We start from the raw sequence: 8,953 nt of genomic DNA on the forward strand, positions 1-8,953 counted from the left end.
GGCTCTGATGAAGGGCTCTGGCCCGAAACGTCGAATTTCCTGTTCCTTGGATGCTGCCTGACCTGCTGTGCTTTAACCAGCAATACATTTTCAGCTCTGATCTCCAGCATCTGCAGACCTCACTTTTTACTCCTGTATTGTATGTGTGTTTATGTTTGTGGAATTAAGGAAATATATTTTAATTCCAAATCATAGCATATATGTTAATCAGTAGCCGCTGTTTGCCATAATAAAAAAAATGTTTAAAATATATTAATTAAATAAGCTTGGTCTGCATTTCTTTTATTCTGAGCAACAGTAAGGAACTGTGGAAATGGCCATATCCATTATTGAATCAACAATATTACATTAATGGTGCATCTAATGGAGTAATGGGGCTTTGTTTTTTATTCATTCATGGAACATGGGCTAGCCAACTTCTGAAAGGAACTACGATAAACCATTTGATACCTAATATCATGGCTAGTAAAGGTCTGCAGTGGAAGCTAAGAATGCTTCCTCATTGGTCTAGATACTATTTTTGTCTGTGTTGTATTTTTGATACATAATAAAACCATGGTCACCCTGACAAATTTAACAATGCAGTCCTTGCCCTGCTTTGAGGCTGCAGTCATGGTTGCAGCAGTTGGAAAATTTTATTCACAATTTTTTAGTGTAGTGAAGATGTGCTTACCAGTGGTTGTCATTCAAGATAAAGGAATTGCCTTTAAAGACCCTCTGTGGATTTTGCGAGTCCTTTCCCCTCTCCACCTCATTTTTCTTTCATCTAGTCATGTTCTGCATGACCTCACTGCATTCTCTTTTGTTGTGCTCAGTTCACAGAGGAAGCCATGTCAGATCACCCATGTTTTGAAGCAATTTGTTTCAGCAGAAGATTTTAATTTCATTATAAATGGACAGAAAAATAATTCAGAGTCAGTCAGACCACTTCTATGTAGAGTATTGAAACTTTAGGCAAGTATAAGAAAGTGTCAAAATATATATGATTTCTCCAGCTGTAAACAGACATGTGTCAAATAACCTGTAAGCAGTTTATAATCCCTTTTAAGTCATAATGGCGGCTATTCTCCATGTTGTTTTGTTGAGATGTTTGACAATAAGTAAATAAGTAGGCTGTTGGAGGTGGTTTTTAGAAGTGGTAGTGTTGCCATTAAATCTGCACTACATGCAGATTGATGTCAAGGTCTATCTGTTCTGCATACTGCTCCAGGTCATTAGGAAATGTTTGCAAATCCCTTTACCAAGGTGACATCTGGTGCAGATGCCACCGGAAGTGTGTGCACGCATATCGCAACATGTTTCAGTGTTTTCAGAGGCCACAAAGAAACAGTTGCAACTGAGCACAATTTCTCTCGCTTCTTCTGAAGGGAAATTCATATTATTCTAATTTAGATTGCAATTAAAATGTTAACATGCCAACTGAAGATTTCAACTGCTCGTTTGGAATGGTTCCGCACAGATTAGCACGTGACTGTCACCAGACACTTGGCTGATCAGTTACTGCATATTATCACCTAGAGTACATGGACTTGTTTCCTGAGTCAATAGCTTTTTTAACAGCTGTGCTTTCTTTTAGCTGACATAGCATCATAAATAATATCTCATCCCTGACTAGTCAGTCAAAACTATTATAAGAAATAGTGTTAAGACATTCTCTTTCCACAACCTGGAATATATGAAAGGATCTAAGATAAATGGAAAAGTGTTTCCTTAAATATGTTTTATCTTTTGATATAAAAATGAGATTTTGTTTTAAACTCTCGTTGGTCTGCATTGACCGCTACATGTTGAGTCATACTTTAGAGGAAGGAAGGGAATTTTGTTAGAAACAGCTTACATTTCAAATTATCTCTGAGGATAGGTCATTGACCTGATGGATTTGTGAAATCTTTTGAACATTTTCTGATCTTTCTTCCACTGTATTGCACTTATAGAAACTTGTTATATAGGCTCTCTTTAGAAATCGTACAGATGACAATTTGTTGTAAGATGGAGTGATAAGTAGGGAACATAATGAAGTGTCTTATCCCTTTCATGGAAACTCATGTGTGTTCTGCACAATAAATATATAGAAGAGGAGAAAAGTCATCTTGTGTCAATATAGCACTGGTATCGATCACATAAACCATTGTTTCTGTGTTACAATGATATAAAACCTTCAATACATTGGAGTTTGAGAAATCTGCTGATTGTGTCTCCACAGCAGAAAAGGAAGTGAGATGTCACAGAAAAGCAGGAGCACTGGCGGGCTGGGGTAGGATTACCCTTCAGTTCAACAATATTGACCTAGATCTAATGCTGGAGACAATGAGGGAGTGACAGGATACTTCCTTCGAGGAGCGTGGCAAGAGGAGGCCAGCAAATCTTAAATCCCACTATATTCAGCATCATCTAAATTTCCTCTCTCACCTCCTGCTCCTGTTTCTTCCTTGATGAACTGTTTCCTTCTTGAGACTCACTACCTTCTGGGTTCCGTCCACTCTAAAAAGCCATGGTATGGAGCAAGCAGTAGACCACCACAATGGTCGAGTTCCTTGTAGGATAGTATTAAAGGGCACCTCCCAACTGGTGCCACAACTCAGATATGGTTGTTATATTAAGCAAGTAGCAATGGTCGTATTAGTTCTGTGCCTCTATCTAGGGTCCTATCCAGGGATGAGTAGCCATCTCCAAGGGTTAGCTCTTTTCTCCACAGTTTCACCTGCACACTTTGAGGATTCTGTGAGGATCTGAGGCAATCTGGACTGCTGAATGATGAAGGATTAACGGCCACTGCCAAGAACATAAGCAGGCACATAGTTGTGCTTTGGTTGTGGTCCCACATCGGTTGAACGTTGATTGAGTGGCTGTTCCTCCTCTTAGTAAATCTGAGTGAGAAGTTGCTAGAGCCTTGATGGCCATTTGAAGTAAACAATGACCTAGGGAGTCCAGCAATGGCAGTAACATGGAGTATGCAATCCCTGTGATAGTGACATGAAGGATCTGATGGGTAGCGCCCTTCTCACCACCAGCCAAGCTACATCTTCGTGTTTTTTGAAAAGTCGGCCAAATGGCTTTGACAGTTTATTCAGGGGAACCACTCAACAGGATCCCCCCTCTATTTTCCCTCAGGGTCTTGAGGACACTATTGCTGACCTCTTTCTGATGGACTTGTGGTCAAAATTTTTTGTTTTCGCAAATTTTTCCACAACGGATAGGTGATACGGAATGATCCAACTACTTGGAGAATTCTACAGCAATGAGGCCAGTTACATCTTTCACAACACCGGGAACAGGTAGAACCTCAGTACATAATGACAGTTGATATTTGTATACCAAGGGTCTATGCAGCCATTCTCAGAGATGGGCATCAGGAGATGTCCTTCACCCCCTTATCCATGGTGGCCCTGCAGACATGGTTCATCTTTGACCTCTAGGTGAAGTGGAAGATGGTTTGGATCACTGCAGTGGCGCATGCAAGAATAATAGGTCAGACCCATGCTACATACAACAACAGCGATAAGATCATACACCTGATGACCAGGTTTTTACCTGCAATGGAGAGGGATCAGTGCTCCCATCTGCCCATTTCTGTTTCACCTTGGCAAGTCAATCCTTCCAAGTTTTTGCACATGTACCGATGCCTCCAAACCATTTTCCCAGCACCTTCAGGTAATCTCTTCTGTCGGTAAAGGAGCTAAAGGATCAGTTGGCTCAGTTTCCAAAGAACATGGCCTCACTCTTGCTTCAATTTTGGCTCCTGAGGCCAGTTCAGACTGGTCACAGATGCTCATAAGTTTGTGCACTGACAGTGGATCCGAGCAGAAAACAGCAACATCCATGTACAGGAAGGCTTTGAACTACAGACATCTGCTGCTTGGAAAAGTCACCCCCCTCATGCTTGCATCCTTCCTGATGGACCTGGTAAACACAGGGCAGGAGAGAGAGGGCAGCTCTGCCTGACTCCAGATCTGACTGGGAAACTTTGATTTACACCCACTGATTGTGACCCACTGATGTTAGCGTAGACCAGGTGGATCTTGCAGACCCCTCCCTAAAGCCCATTTAGGTGTAGGTGTTGTGATTCTGTTTGCCAAGCTGGGAATTTATGTTGCACCCCTGCCTAGGTGACATCCTAAGTGCTTGGGAGCCTCCTGTGAAGCGCTTCTGTGATGTTCCCTCCAGCATTTATAGTGGTTTGTCTCTGCTGCTTCCGGTTGTCAGTTCCAGCTGTCCGCTGCAGTGGCTGGTATATTGGGTCCAGGTCGATGTGTTTGTTGACAGAATCTGTGGATGAGTACCATGCCTCTAGGAATTCCCTGGCTGTTCTCTGTTTGGCTTGTCCTATAATAGTAGTGTTGTCCCAGTCGAACTCATGTTGCTTGTCCTCTGCGTGTGTGGCTACTAAGAATAGCTGGTCATGTCATTTCGTGGCTACTTGGTGTTCATGGATACGGATGTTTGTCGGATGTTCATGTTTGTCCTATGTAATGTTTTGTGCAGTCCTTGCATGGGATTTTGTACACTACGTTGGTTTTGCTCATGCTGGGTATTGGGTCCTTTGTCCTGGTGAGTTGTTGTCTGAGAGTGGCTGTTGGTTTGTGTGCTGTTATGAGTCCTAGTGGTCGTAGTAGTCTGGCTGTCAGTTCAGAAATGTTCTTGATGTATGGTAGTGTGGCTAGTCCTTTGGGTTTTGGCATGTCCTCATTCCATTGTCTTTCCCTTAGGCATCTGTTGATGAAATTGCGAGGGTATCCATTTTTAGCGAATACATTGTAGAGGTGTTCTTCTTCCTCTTTTTGCAGTTCTGGTGTGCTGCAGTGTGTTGTGGCCATTTTGAACAATGTCTTGATGCAACTTCTTTTGTGTTTGTTGGGGTGGTTGCTTTTGTAGTTCAGGACTTGGTCTGTGTGTGTGGCTTTCCTGTATACCTTTGTGGTGAATTCTCTGTTCAGTGTTCTCTGTACCATCACGTCTAGGAATGAGAGTTGGTTGTCCTTTTCTTCCTCTTTAGTGAATCGGATTCCTGTGAGTGTGGCGTCGATGGTCCGGTGTGTGTTTTCTATTTCTGTGTTTTTAATGATTACAAAGGTGTTATCTACATATCTGACCCAGAGTTTGGGTTGAATTTGCGGCAAGACTATTTGTTCTAATCTTTGCATTACAGCTTCTGCTATGAGTCCAGAGATGGGTGAACCCATGGGTGTGCTGTTGATTTGTTCATATATTTGATTGTTGAATGTGAAGTGTGTTGTGAGGCACAGGTCCAGTAGTTTGAGTATGCTGTCTTTGTTGATAGGTTCACCATCCTGTTGTCTGTTCTGTATGTCCAGCAGGTTGGCTATTTTTTCTCTGGCTAGGGTTTTGTCGATAGAGGTGAACAGTGCTGTTACATCGAATGAGACCATAGTTTTTTCCTTGTCTATATGTATATTTCTGATGATGTTCATGAATTCCTGTGTTGACTGCATAGATGCGTAGGAGTGCAACTTCTTGCGAAGGCCTTCTCCTGGTCCAAGCTGATGAAGCCTCCACCAGCCCCCCACCCCCACGCCCCCCCGTCCTGCATGTAAGCGATCATATCGTCCTTGAGAGTGTGGTGCTGGAGAAAAACAACTGGTCAGGCAGCATCTGAGTAGCAGGAGAATTCTCACCTTTATCTCCCCATTCCTTTGGCTCACAAGTCTCATTTCTGAAGAAGGGCTTTTGCCCAAAACGTTGATTCTCCTGCTCCACAGATACTGCCTGACCAGCTGTTTTTTTCCAGCACCACATTCTCGACTTTGATCTCCAGTATCTGCAGTCCTCACTTGCTCCTAGATCATATTGTCCTGCCTGGTATAGCTTAGGTTTTGTCAGGTTGAACCACTGAGCCCAGAGCAGACCTGATCAAGTTGGCTATGGCCTTAGACAGGATTTGAAAGCCACATTCAACAGTGAAATTGGTCGCCAATTTCCAATCTCCTCTGCTCCCCCCTTCTATTTGTAGATGAGGGTGATGATATCTTTCCATCTTTACACCAGCTGGAAGCATACTGTTGGACACCTCCAGCAAATCCTGGCCAATCAAGTCCCACAGAGCTGAATACAACCTGGGAGTTTTATTCTTCTCAAAGGACTCAAGGGCCCTGGTCAGCTCATCCAGAGACAGCGGCTGACCTAGCCTCTCCGGTGTGCTGTCATCTCAGGTTTTGGTGATAGGGAACAGGAATGACTGGGAGGTTGCACCATCTGTGAGCTTTGTGTCAAACAGTCTGGCGTAAAAGGAGTAGCTAATCCTGAGGATGTCAGACTGAGATGACACTGCTGAGCCATTGCTTTCCTTTAGGCTGCTAAGCATAGAGATCCCTTATGCCCTTCTAGAAGAAGAAACTTGAGCACATCTCAGCCGCTCCATGGAGTGTACTCTGGACCAAAGATTATCTTGGAAGCCTCCAAGACAAAGGTCAAGGCTTGCTGGCTTTTCACCTCCTGGAGATTCTCATTGACATTTGTTCCCATCATCTGCAACAGGTGTAAGTTCTGCATGCTTTTCTGGAGTTTGGACAGATTTCCCTGACTCTCTCTTTTGAATGGATAGACCAATCTGGCCACTTCCAGGTACATCTATGTTGTGCTATGTCAGTAGGGGTACTGAAGATATCATGCAGCTTGGCAAAATCCATCAGGTCTTTGGATGTGGTGCCCAGTTTTCTGTTAGTCCTTCTGTATCATCCAGCTGCATCGATGAAGTCTCCGGCCAAATGACCAGCCGGACATCACCAGCAACAGTGGGAGCTGTTGCAGGACAGCCAGCTGCTCACTCTTTACCATCAGGGCATACAAGTTAATTCATCTCAGGGGAGCATTTCTGTACATAACGTATGCTTTGAGGAGGTGCCTGCCTTAACCTCAGAGATGCTGAAGTTGCCTCCTCACAGCTGAATATCCATGGGTAATCGTTACCCATCCCGGACCAAATTGAAAGCCTGTGGGGCCAACAATCTCAATACTTTCCTGTAGCTGCTGAGGTGTGGTATCCCGCACTCCTGCAGAAACAGGAGGTCCGCTTTGGTGTCAAGCTGGAAAAACATTGTGTAATGGTTTTTATACTAAGTACATTTACAGTGGCAATTTTCAAAGACATTTAAAGTTTTTTTTAGGTTACCATTAGTTTAATACCGTTTCCATCTGGTGTTGTCACTAGGAGAGACCCTGCAACCCTGTGGTGTGGGCAAATTTGCTGCACCCTCACAAGGCTGAGGTAGCTGTTCTGGGCGCATTGACCCAATCTGGTGTTGAAGGACGAGGCTGGGAAGGTCAGTTCTGAATCAGACAGAGCTGCTGTCGTGCTCTGCTCCTGGTTCAGAATATCACTGCTCCCGGTTACACCTTTGGTGGAACGAGTAACCCTGTTTCCTAATGACAGGAGGTGGGGTTGCACTGGAATCCTTGTGATGTCTGGCAAATCAGGGCTGGGAAGTGGTACCTGGTTTCTTGTTTTTGTTTGTAGCCACCTTTTGTACCATGTTTCCCACTGGTTGCAATTCTTGGTTTCTTTACAGTCATGGAGTCATAGAGCATACAGCATGGAAACAGACCCTTCAGACCAACCCGTCCAACGTGCCAACCAAGTTTTCCAAACTAAACTAGTCCTGTTTACCTGTGTTTGGCCTACATCCCTCTAAGCTGAAAATGTGTTGCTGGTTAAAGCACAGCAGGTCAGGCAGCATCCAAGGAACAGGAAATTCGACCTTTCGGGCCAGAGCCCTTCATCAGGAATCTACATCCCTCTAAACCTTTCCTATTCATGCACCTGTCTTTATTCAGCTGACCCTCCTGTTTGAAGTTGCTGCAGAGGTTTACTTTGCAGTCCGCTGCCATGGTCTCTGGCCTTCCACAGGTTCAGCACACTCTAGGCTGCCCCACATATATCAGGCAGCTCCCACCTTCTTTACAATCACCCTCTGTTCCACACACACTGGCCATGGGTGCATGTAGAAGCCATAGCTCTGGTTGGCTGGACACTGGATTGGCATTAGACTCAAACCAACATAAACATCCACCAATAGCAGGTCAGCTCAAGTGACAATCCACTGATTGCAACGCTGGAGGTTGGATGATGTACCCACTGGCATCCACTTTGATTGACCTTTTGCTGGTCCAGATTCTGAACAGGTTCATAAGTTAAGAAGCAATCACATTTTACTCAGATCCGTCATCACACTCAGCAAATGGTTCAAGAACAGCTTCTTCTATGCTTTTATTAGACTGCTGAATGGACCTCTCGAAATTCAAGTAATGTTGATCTTGCTTTGTTCACCTCTGATGCAGCCGTAACCTTGTATGCCTTGCACTAAGCACCCTAAGATCTGTCCCTGTTTGCTATGATCTACCTGTACTGCTTGCAAAACAAAAGTTTTCACTGTGCTTAGACACGTGACTACAATAAATCATATCAAATCAAAATCATATCTACGCTGCTCAGCTAAAATAAATGATGATCCAATAGCTGGTTTTGCTAATTCAACTATTTTGTGGTGTGTTATAATGTACTGAGGAAGTTCAACTTGCTGTAGCAACATGACTTTTATATTTATGTGGTAGTCCGAAGCTATGGACAACAATGGCAAAGGTTCTAAGATTCATCACCATGGTTAAAAAGGAATTTATCCCCTCACCACTGTTGTGCATTGGAAAGTTTTACTCAAACGTTTTTGGCTGCTTAAGGAATACACCTTTCTTGGCCACCAAGTCGTGAGATGGGAGTGGAAACCAAAAACATCTTAAGGGCAGGGAGACTATCCTATGCATCAGGAGACCTCCTACCAGTTTTGTTGTATCTAATTAAATGGAAATGTGAATTTTCTTCTGAAAGCAATTATTTGAAGGAGACATAGAAGGGGTTATTTTTGCTGCAAAATATTTCTGCAAGCAGTAGGTTTAACCAGCTATTGGTTATAGCGTTAATTATACCTATTGACCCCAAACCTTA

Source organism: Hemiscyllium ocellatum, chromosome 18 (genome assembly GCF_020745735.1).
Source record: "Hemiscyllium ocellatum isolate sHemOce1 chromosome 18, sHemOce1.pat.X.cur, whole genome shotgun sequence".
Classification (NCBI taxonomy): Eukaryota; Metazoa; Chordata; class Chondrichthyes; order Orectolobiformes; family Hemiscylliidae; genus Hemiscyllium; species Hemiscyllium ocellatum.